Raw genomic sequence first — 12,054 nt, 5'->3', positions numbered from 1 at the left:
TTGACACCTGGTGTGCACTGTTCATGATAACATGAACTCTCCAATATGCTTGGCATTATGAAAAGGAGTGAATTATTTCATCATACCACTTATGGTCATGCCATAGGCATGGATGTTTCTACTAAAATCAATTTCAATTTAATGGGACCAGGGTTATCAACATTAATTGTGATATTTTCTCAAACTGGCATTAAAATATTCCTCTAGTATCACTGTTAATGTCAATATAAATTATGCATCACGGTTCATAGCATTCACTTACAGAGGTAAAACTCATCTAGAAAATAAGAAAATGAACCAGGGCTTATCTACATGCAGCATGTATTTATTCTGTTCCTACAGGTTTTCCTGAAAATCAATGAACATGCATTTATCTCTTTTTTCCCTTGAAATACGTTGTCCCTGAAATCAACATTAGTATTGCCATTAAATATGGTGTCAACAAGGTATTGCTGTTAAACAACTATAGGGAGGACCAAATACGAAACATTGCAAGGGACCAGGTATAAAAATATATGAAACCTGTAGTGGCATTCAAGGAGACATCAAGAGGAGCAGATTCTCTCCAGTGCAGGGCCGGCTCCAGGCCACAGCGCACCAAGCGCATGCTTGGGGCGGCACGCCGCGGGGGGCGCTCTGCTGGTTGCCGGGAGGGTGGCAGGCGGCTCCAGTGGACCTCCCGCAGGTGTGCTTGCGGAGGGTCTGGTGGTCCCGCGGCTCCGGTAGAGCATCCGCAGGCACACCTGCGGGAGGTCCACCGGAGACACGGGACCGGCGAGCGGCAGAGCGCCCCCCGCGGCGTGCCGCCGTGCTTGGGGCAGCGAAATTGCTAGAGCCAGCCCTGCTCCAGTACACACCTCAATGGTTTCAAAACACTAGAGGGAGGTTGGAAATCTTATTTCATGTTTTATTTTACTGAGGTTAATAGAAGTATTATACAGAGCTCTTCCAATGACATGATCTAAGAAGTGTACTATGTACTTACAATCACTATAGTACAAATTAATTTATTAAGAGTACAATCTGCAACTACAAGAAGTCAACATATCTTTTATACAGTGCACCATTATAGATATGATGGAATATTTTTCTACTCAAGGGTATACTTTAAGGCCATAAAAGACCTCACTAAGGGACAGACTGTAAGCCCCTTACACATACTGGAGAGCAATTGATTACTCATACAAGTAGTTCCACTGAGGTCAATGGGACTACTTACATAAGTAACTAAATGTTGCCAACTCTGCCAATTCTATTGCAAGTCTAATAATATTTGGTGTTCCATTAAAGTCCTAATTCTTGGAGTCAAATAACTCTTGGAGAATTTCAGCTTTTTTTGTAAAAGTATCTAGCCCTCATGGCTGCAGCAAAGACTGAAAATGTGAGCCCTAAAGGTTCAAAAACCAGAAAGTAAACAAAAGAACTCAAAATGCATTTTCTTTTAAAAAAAATAATAATAATAATAATAACAATAATAATAACAACAACAAGATTTTTAAACTAATCCCATGATTTTTGAGGGGCTGACTGATGGTTTAAAATACTTGGGGGTTGGTAATACTGGTCTGCTCACCAACATACATACTTCACAGTCTAGACCAAAGTGAACAAGAATGTACCTTTTAATGTGGGCAGACTATTGGGGCACTAAAACTAAGTCTTGCTTAGCATATCCTCAAGCATCAAAGGAGCAGCTCTAGTTTCAGCCAGCAGAGACTGCAACATCTCATCCTGCAACTCTTGACACCATGTTATGTCATTGACTATTGTGAATAAGTCTTCCCACAAATCATTTCAACATTCAGAGCTGGATTATTTGTTAAGGAAATTATTTGAGAATAAAAAAAACAAAAAACGCTTACTCATTAACCTAGTATCATTGTAACAGCAAAGCACAACTGCTAAACACAGCGTTCCATTGCACAACCTTAAAAGCATCATTTACTGTACTAGATTTCAGACAAAGAACATTTCGAAGTACTGAAATAAATCAACACTTAAATGCAACTCCTAGTCAGTTCATACAATATGGGTTAAATGCTACCATATGGTGAAGAAACACACATGTTGCCCTTTTAAAACAAAGAACATGAATAATTCCCTTTAAAAATGTATTTTTAACATGACAAGTACGGAAAATGTTTTTAATTTTAACTATAACTGTGATCAAGACACATTTTGGAAAATGTCATACTACTGGAAAAAACTCTGAAATGTGAGGACTGTTTTAAATCAGGGTTGATAAATAAATTAAAAATAAAAAGAGCACCTCAATTTCCATCAGTCTGTCACAGTATGTCCTGAAAGCTAACACCATTTTCCTGCTCACTATCCTTTTAAATGAACAGAGGGGAAAAAATTAATAAATAGTGCAGCCATATCAAGGAGCCTGATCTGACATGAGCAAAAATGACGTGCCAATTCAATAGTGTTCCTTTTACTTTACCTGTTGGAAAAGAAAAATATGTACTTGTGCCTTGAAAACACTAATACACATTAGTAGGTCTTATTTTCAGCAAACATTCAGATCCAGAACTGCCTCATGCATAGATCTTTCATATCTTCTTTACATTCTTTTCAGTAATTTCATGAAATATATTGTTAGCTATAGACAAAAAAAAAAGACTGAAACAATCTATCAGAGTGAATATATATGAAATAGATGTAGTGTAGCTGGAGTAAATGCTACTGGTTTTTCCAAATTACCTGTATCCAGCCATTACCCTGTGTGTTAAGTATCTGTTTTCATCACTATAATATATACTAAACATGTCTGAATTCTAAGAATAGTTGCAGCTTGTAATTGTACATGCTTTGTAGTTTCCATTTCATTTTGAAGAATGAAAAAAAAAGATCACTTCAGAAACTGCCCTTAAAATTTTGGGGAGCCACAAAATTGTACTACAGTACTTTGCAATTTGGAAATATGATGGTGGAAAACATTTCCTTCTAGAAAGCCACCACATAGAAAGGAAAGCTCAAACGCCAGACAGCAAGATGTAAAGAAAATGGACAGATAAGAGATAGACAATACACATTTCTTAGAGATTTGAAATGTATTTAGTAACTGTATCAACTTTAATGAGAAGCTAAGCACTATGTGCCAAAGTGTGTTCCCACATATATCAGTGTAAATTCAGAGTAACACTGGATTTACACTAGTATACATGACAGCAAAATTTGGGCTATGGCTTCCATAGTCATCTATAGTAAAATGTGGACTTTGTTAAGCAAGTGTTAAATATAATATTCTACTGATGATACTAATTCAATTATTTCCAATAAGTCATCATTTTACTGAAAGGGTAGCAAAAATCAAAATACTTTTGAAATACTCAGCTCAATGTAAGTAATTCTGAATCCACATTAAAAAGCCTCCGTTAATTCTTCCCATAAGGTTTTAAACAATTTAGACCACTGAATTCATTACTAAACCTAAATATGTAACTTTATCATCATGTAAATAGACAGAGTTTGCCAATATCCCTTCAAAACATAGTAACACATGCATAATATCCTGAGACTGTTTGCATAAGAACTGTCGTTGTAAACCAGCTCCTGGAACATAGGGAGAAATTGTTTATAGGAAATGTGTACCAATTTTGATGTAGCTCTACTGATACCTGAGTTAAGGTGTAAACAGCAACAGCAAAATTAATCATCGATGTTAGGTAATCATCATCAGTAGCTTCAGACAGGAAAGCAGGGTTAGCAAGCCAAGAGACAGGACATTTGCAGGATTACAGTCAGGTAATGAAAGTAAACACATGCACTCAAGTACTACAATACTAATGAAAGCTATAGCAATGTTACTTTCTGAACTGTGATCCGCTAGAATATTTCAGAGCAGGCTCAGTAATACCAAGGTTATTAAAATCATTTCTGCTGAGAGTGTTTTTAGTACAAATCTTGGGAAAGGGAGGGGTTCCATTTTTTTCTTTTAAGAAATTAAGGGCTAAATTCTGCTCTCAGTTATGCCCATGTAACTCCAGAGTAACTGTATTGATTACAGTGGAGTTACTGTGCAATTACAGTGGTGTAACCAAAAACAGAATTTTGCCCTAAGTGACTGAATCATAACAGCTTTATCCTAGCACAGAAATGTATAAACATTTACATCATGTAAGATGTCTGCTTTGAAAAAGGAATGTTGCTGCAAGATTCAAATATTTATATTGCAGATGCCTAATCAAATAAATTTGACTCTGTGCTGTTTTTTGCCAACCAGTCATTAATTATCTGCATGCAGTTTATGGCTACAGAAAAAGTAAGTTAAGATAGCTTATAGTTTCCAAGCTACCATGGTTCCAAACAGTTGGAATCTCCGCTATTGAAATATACAGAGCACAATTTTACCCTGAGATACACTCATGCAACTCCCACTGAAGTCAATAGGAGCGGATGACATGTATATCAGAGGACAGCACTGAGCTCATAGGCAAAAGCAAGTACAGTATAAAAAGGCTCAAACATTCTTGTCAAACTGACAAACAATACACAGTTATGAAAAGAGCAACAGTGGAGGTTTTTTAATGCCATTTCTGGTAGAAATCTAATACATATTCATCCTTAAAACGCATATATCTACACATTCACACTTGTGTCTTAAAAACGTAAACAAGCACATTTTACAAGTTAAATGCACAGGCTCAGGCAAGTTTCTTCCTGCTGAATGCAAACAGTTTGTATTTCAGCTTCCTACTGTTATGGTGTTAAGAAATAATGCAGTTGGACATCCTAAACACAATTTTCCAATCTGAATATGGGATCTCAAAACTTGAGCCAAGCTCCTTTAAAGACTTACACACTTGCTTTATTTTTTTTTTCCAAAGACATTATGAATCATCCCAATTAAGTAAATGCTGTGTAAAGTTAAGGGTATAAGTAAATCTTTGCTGTATTGCAGTCCTCCAAAGCTATTACTGACTTTAGTGGGCTTTGGATCAAGCCCTTAGTGAGTATGGTAATTATATTTTCTTCCACAGGGGCAGGAAAAAAAACTCACAGTGTAAAAGTAATCAGGCTGGATCCTCAGCTGGTATAAACTGGTGTAACTTCATTAAAGCCAATGGAGCTACATGAATATACACCAGCTGAGGATTTGGCCCACTGCACTTAATGACCTTAACAAAGCTAAATAAACAGACCGCTCAAAGTTTACAAAAGTTAGCATCGACATCATTCATCTGATTATACTCCTCCAGTCTGTCACACGTTGTGCCATCTGATGTATGCTACACAAACATCACCAAGAAAGTATAATTTTAAAGGGTTCTCATTTTTCACTCAAGCGAAGCATATCGATCGGTTCCCCTTCCTCCTTCTCAAATAATTCTGAAATATTTGCAAAAAACAAAAAAAAGTGTCTATTTTTGCTGGGGTAAACCTGAATGGAGAAAAGTTGCAGCTAAGGGAAGTTTGACAAGCAAAGAACATTTGGAATGATGACAATCATTTTTATCTGTTCACTGACTATTCCTGTGATGATAACTGGTCTTGTTAGGTCTTGGTGATGGCACTGTGCTATGACAACTTACAGAAAAATAAGATGTACCTAATTTTTTTTAAAAAGGTGATATTCAGTGTCGGGAAACTTTAATCTATATAAGTTAAATGTCACTGCTGTAACTCCATTCCAGGCAGCAAGTCGGTTACTGAGGTCATAACAATAGATAGCATTAATACTAGTGATGTAAACTATTTTCATTTCCCCAGAGTACTGAGTAATAATCAGTTATATTTAGTGAGAGACTGCAGCTCTTGATGCATATTGTTTTAGTAATGTTTAGCAATTTAAAAAGGTCATGATGAGCTATAAAACCTCTTAGAAAGAACCTACACTAATTTATGAGCACCACTTCTTTGTTGATACAACAAGTGTTGGACACCCATCTGTTATATTAGTCAGTGTTTTAAGACCATGTTATTCTCAAATATCTTTAAATTTTCTCTCTCAGATTTTTTTTCTATCAGGACTGTTCAACTACTTCAAATTAATGCAATCCGATCATAGTTTTGGGGTTTATTTTTTTCCATTAGTAATGCAGAATATGTAATAATACTTGCTAACCAGGATATCAGATCATCAGACTTTAAAGGATCAAAGCCCCGCAAATGAATTCAGAAGATTATTAGATATAACTGAAAAGAGTCTTTTCTAATGTCTGAGAACTAGTGAAGGTATACATAATATCACTATTTCAAAGTAAAACAAATATACATGCAGATCACTTTATTACACAGAGCTTATTCAAGATGGCTATGGCAGTTATTCTTGTGAAACTAAAGATGTCTCCTTGAATAACTGAACTGTGATACTAATTACACCACAGGTGTTCCTATACAACTTCAGCTTCCAGTTTTACTAGAAAAACCTCAGATAAATTCCATTCTTTCTCTCTCTCACCACCTGACAGAGTACATTCATATATATATATATATATATATATATATATACACACACACACACACAGACACATACAGACACAAGCATAAACAGGACAGCTTATTTCAGGTTTTGTTTTGACACAACTAAAGGACATGTTGACAGAAAACCAAGCAACACTACATAAATGAGGATTGTTTTTCTTCCACAGCAACCAAAGCATATGTATGATGCCTATGTTACCTTAGCATCAAAAATATTTAAATAGCATATACATGTATTTATCTGCTACATGGAAAACAGTTTCATTTTGATTACTGTACAGACAAGATTTTACTGGGGAAAGGAACGTAATTATTGCCTTCAGCTTGAGAGGACAATTTTAAATAGTATTTACTTCACATCTATGTGATTAATGGGCATCGCTACATCAAATGAAGTACCTTTGTTTTAGTGTAACATTTTGGAGTTAACAGCATTTTAAAAAAATGGATCCCACTATTAATTGTCTCCTGGGCATTCCAGCTACAGAACACTTGAAAACAAACTATAAAAGTCCTCCCTTCACTAATGAGAAAGTGGCACCATAATATTGAAAGATAAAAGATTTTCTGTGACGCACTCATACAGTAAAAGTAATCAGAACTTGGGTCAGTTCATCTGTGTTATCAGAGATTTAAAAAAAAAAAAAAAAAAAAAAGCCCAACAGTGTAATGTGACCGCAGGGAAACTGCAATTCAGCTACCATCCTTCCCCTTTGTTTTGCAGAACTACTCCGTATTAGTGCCTTATCCCACGCCCAGAAATACATCTGGGTTCCTTGCTAGCAAGTTTCATCTGTCCACAGACAGAGAGCGATGTTTCTCTCTGTCTCACCCCCTCCCTCAAGCTTTCCAAATCGATACATTGTCAGGAACAAACTCCCTCCTTGCCATTAGAACAAACTGCCCCTCTTGTCAGCAACACCAAGCCGGTTTGAATACTTACGTAATTATTTCTGGGCACGCCACGCCTTGCAACAAGTCCCCCCCCCCCCCAGCTTTCCCTTCAACAATAACAAACTGGAGTTTAAAATAGAAAGTAAATTACCTTGCACGCCACTATGCTTCACCAGCAACAAGATCCCCACGTAATCCAATAGGACATCGCTGGGGCCGCCTGAGCTCAATTGCCCCCTCCCTCGCCTCCTCAAAGCGTTCTTCCTCCATTAATTGCGCCTCCCTGGATCTCTCCGAGCCCCCCCTGTTGTGTTTTCCTCCCCCTCTTGGCGCCGGGTTCTCTTGACAGATCCCTGCCTGCCTCTGCCTTTGTTAAGCACTGGAAGTTGAGGGGTGGCTGTTTCCCCTCTGCCTCTTTAACTTCTTGTGTTACAGTACATGGCTGTGACGTCCTGGCTACATTATAAAGGCGGACAACTGAATGCAAAAGCTGCCTGAGCCAAACTCCTCCCTGCTTCCCTCCCTCGGCACCCAACACACAGCAACAAGCTGCTGCTGGGGTTGGCCCGCTCCCCTCGCGCGGCCAGCCCAGGTACAAACCCTCCCCTTCTCTCTCACACACACCTTCCAGCCACATCAGCCCTGCAAAACCATCTACCACAGCAACCAGTCTTAAAGCCGCTGCAGTCTTCGTTGCATTCGTGTTCTGCCTCCTCCAGGCGATGCAGGATATTAATGCAACAGAGGAATGCAACGGTCGAGCAATTCCCTTTCCCATCCCAACAAGCCTCTCTGAAAGCACCAGACCCACGGGGCTGGGGAGAAGAGGAGTGGCACAAAGGTAATCTGGTATTAAAATAGGTTGAAAAGGAGTTAAAAAGTCTTCCACGCTGTGTTGTTCAGATCCGTTTTTAAATTAAGTTATGCTCTTTTTTCTTTTTTTTTTTTTAAGTTAAATATGTGACTGCAAAGTCGAGTTAATGAAAAACCCTTTGGTAGTTAACTCATTTAGTGTAGCAGGCATGAAATAAAGTCTGTGGTACAAGGCCAAAGAATAAAGGCTCCTCTTTGGACGTCCTCTGGGCTCTGTCTACAAGGAGTGATTCTGGCCATCTCCGGAGTGAACTGGGCAGTTGTTTTATACAAAAGGTTGCATTTAGTCCTTCAACTGTCCTACCTCTAACCCACCCATCCTTTTACCCTAGTTACACAACATAAGAGCTCAACAGATAAATGACAATCCACCCTTAAGCACAGAAAATGCTAAACTCTAACTGAAGGTCTGGATCACAAGTAGCACATTCTTGATACACCAAACAATAAAATTATAACATCAATATTTGGAGTGAAGTTGGGGGAAAGGATTAACTAAACACAAAACCTGGTATGGTTCATGACAGGCATTCCTTTACTGAATGTGCCTATTGTGTAGTCTAGAAATGACCATTATTCATAGAGACTGTTGGTCAGTTGCATTTTTATTCTATTAGAGCAATGAGCTTTAAAATTCAAGGATTCGCATTGAACTAAATATTTACTGTGTCCCCCTCAAAAAAAAATTACAAAAACTTCAAAAAGTTTGAGACATGGTCATTTTGTTTTACTTCCCGGTATGAAAGACCATTCTACTTTTTCAGCAGCAATCTTCTCTGAAATCAATGAGGAATTCTGTCTAAAAATCGATTGCTCTGTAAGGCCCAAAGTGATTTTCATAATAGCACTCTGCAGTCACTTTAAAAAAAAGTGAAGATTGCTAAAACAACGATGACCTGAGAATGGGTGTAACTCCTGGACGTCAATACACTATTTGCCTCACATAGGTATGACTGCAACGGTGTTGTAAAAATATAGCCAGAGATCATTTTATATTTCTTCTCCTCCAGCAGGTCTCAACTTGTTACTTGAAATCTTCTCATATGCTTACTCTTTACATATTCATTATTATGGACCTAACAGAGGTATATGGTTGTCTTGTATGAGACCTGAGGTACTTATGCAGATTTCTATCTATCTATCTCCACACACACCCCCAAGGTATATGTAAATAAATAAAGCAGCCTGGTTCTAGGTCTGAGTAGTAACACAAACGCACTCAGTACTAGGGAGAGGAAGAAGTGGCGATTGGAGGCTTGGACTGTCAATCACAGTTGGGGGTAGGCAGATGCAAAACAGAGAGCTACTTTGCATCGGCGTTTCCTATTCTTCTTTGCCACTGTCTCAGTTAATGACAAAACAACCCCAGAGCTTAGGAAACTTAGCCATTTGCACGGAAAGAGTTGGTGTCCTTTAACAATACTGGAGATGGAAAACATTCATTACTGCTTCAGTGGGGGAGGAGGAGAGGGAGAACATTTAGCAATAAGGAACGGAAAGAAGAAGAAACGGGGTGGGAGGAAGAGGAGGGAGAGTTGTGCCTCTCCCTAAAAAGGGACGTTGACCTTACAATGATCTCCAAAGGACTCTGAATTAAATATTTTTGACACAGGTCAGACTGTAACACACACGGACTGTATTTAACTCATTAGTCTAAATTCATTATTTAATCATGCGCCCAGCAGTCGTATTTCCTTAAGAAAGGACTGACCTATTTTTGGCTGTAGATAAACGATCATGTTAACAGATGTTAATCTTGTAATCTGTTTTTCCTGTAAGCACTTCACATACCCGCATTTCAGACATTACAAAAAAAAAATCTTTCTCAAACGACTTGACGTCACGATTCAGTTCTTATAAAAAATCTTGCAATGGTTTCAAAGACATTAAATCTTTTTCACTTTATAAATGCTGATTTGTTCTGCTTCAACTCCCACAGGCTTTTATTTGCATTTCAAATTCCACAGGTTACACCAGTCGCCTTTTCAGAAAATGTAAACCAACAATAAGGCAGCAAATATGGGGTTGTGGGTGGAATCCTGCATCTGGATTAAATAAAGACCAGGGTTCATGTTTAGGAAGAAGTCTGAACAAATTTATTTTTGAACATCTAGTGTCCAAGTGCCTCTTTAGCTATATAGCTAATGGACATAGACACACAATGCACATTCCCCAGAAGATACTTGTCTACTGCCGGGAGCTTATTAACGCTTATAACAAATGGTGCTGACTCCTAACCAGCACTTTTCAATTTAAAAGCCAGGGTTTCTCGGGAGTAGTTAATTGCAGAGGTTAGCTGGTCTTAGAGCAAAAACAACCGGGTGACTGTCATTCTACACAAGCTTCCATACACATTCAGCCTATGTTAATATCCCAACTTGTTCTCTTACCACAAAGTTTAGCCAGACAAAGTTTCTTAAACTGGTCGAAGCATCTTAATTCAAATTAGGATCGCAACTATTTGGTATGCTAATTTTCACTGGAGATAGTGGGAGGAGGAGGGGGAAGGAGGAAAGCTTTTATCGCACAAAGTGTCTGGAATTGCATTATTTCTACTCTTCCTTCTCTCTGTGTCCTTTTTAAACATATAAACATTAAAATCCCTCCCCCACCCCACCCGCACCCCATGGGCTATTTTCATCTTCTGGAAGTAATTGCTACACATTGTCCTTCAAGCCCTTCTCAGCGTTCCAGTGTCTATTCGTGAATACTTGTTTTCCACCCCCACCAGCCCCAACTTCCTTTGATGAGCTGTGTACTTCTTTTAATGTTTATCATTCAGTTATATACGCGCAGCTGAAGGGAGAGCAACTAAAAAATGAAGGGAAAACATACACACACCCCAGGCATCAAGCATTTCATGTATATACTGAATCAATGCTAACCCAGCAATAACCCTTAATAATTTAAGTAGCGACTCGAGACTCGAAAGCTTGAAGTCCCATCACCCACCTTCATTAGCCAAAGCATTTTACTTTAAAGTAAGGCGATTTGTTCTTTGTTTCTTCAAGGATGAATAAATATAGCATTCAAGCTCTCTCTCTCTCTCACTCCCCCCACCCGCCTTTGACGAAGTGTACAAAGCCAAAAGGCTCATACAGCCCATAAATTCGCCCAATAGCACCACCACTGCAGTAACAATGATCTCTTTCTCGGCAAACAGTACAAAGTTACCATTTTTAAATCCCTTACATTACAGAGTAAGACTAACTATTAATTGGAAAAGCGAAGTTTTTCCCACGGGCGAATTAAGAGGATCCACATCCCCCCAAACCGCCCCCCCTCGAAAAAAGAAAAGGATCCTACGGAGATTTTGCCCCACTCCACTCCACCCTGTGCCTTACCTCGTTCCCGTAAGGTAATATTATTTGGGAAAGGACACAGAGACAAACAAGAATCTGAAGGTGAAACCATGCGCTGAATGCAATAAGGAAAGAACTGCACATGATTCACTGCGCCAGCTCCACTCCTGCGGACGGGGGGGCGACTTGCAAACCCTCTATGCCAAGCCCCAGCCCAGGGGCCCCTTCAGCGCCAAACTTTCCCTTGCCCTTTGGCCAGCCGGGGCTGCTTTGACTACCAGACCAAAGATCGAGCGTGGCTTTGGCGAATCCCGGTTGTTTTTCGTTGGCTTCCTCCAATGTATAGGTTGATGTCTTCCCCCAGATGGGAGAATGGTCTGTCCTATATTAAATGCACACACTATCTACTATTGTCTCATCAGCAAAGTTCTGGTACAATGCGGGGAAAGTCTAGATGCTCGAAATGAGTCATATACAAATAATTATTCCACTAATAGGACTGAATCATTATCAGATTTGTTATGTATCTCACCTTCTTTCAAATGACTAAAACATT

General features: G+C 38.9%; 1 protein-coding gene across 4 annotated transcripts in view; it reads right to left on the bottom strand.

Annotated features, from left to right (window-relative positions):
• The window catches only part of ZNF516 (zinc finger protein 516), a 142,978-nt gene extending 131,367 nt beyond the window's left edge, over window positions 1–11,611 (bottom strand). For 2 of the 4 annotated variants that reach the window (XM_050941780.1, XM_050941779.1), the window contains exon 1: window positions 7,475–8,087. The gene's annotated coding sequence lies outside the window, so the exon portion shown is untranslated. Of the gene's footprint in view, window positions 1–7,474; window positions 8,088–11,540 lie in introns of those variants that run through there. The other 2 variants (XM_050941782.1, XM_050941781.1) reach the window with 2 other exon arrangements.
• Between the last annotated feature and the right edge of the window lie 443 nt (window positions 11,612–12,054).

The sequence above is a fragment of the Gopherus flavomarginatus genome, chromosome 2 (assembly GCF_025201925.1).
Source record: "Gopherus flavomarginatus isolate rGopFla2 chromosome 2, rGopFla2.mat.asm, whole genome shotgun sequence".
Lineage (NCBI taxonomy): Eukaryota > Metazoa > Chordata > Testudines > Testudinidae > Gopherus > Gopherus flavomarginatus.
The sequence above is the reverse complement of the archived record's forward strand: the minus strand, read 5'-3'. Positions and strand labels throughout refer to the sequence as shown.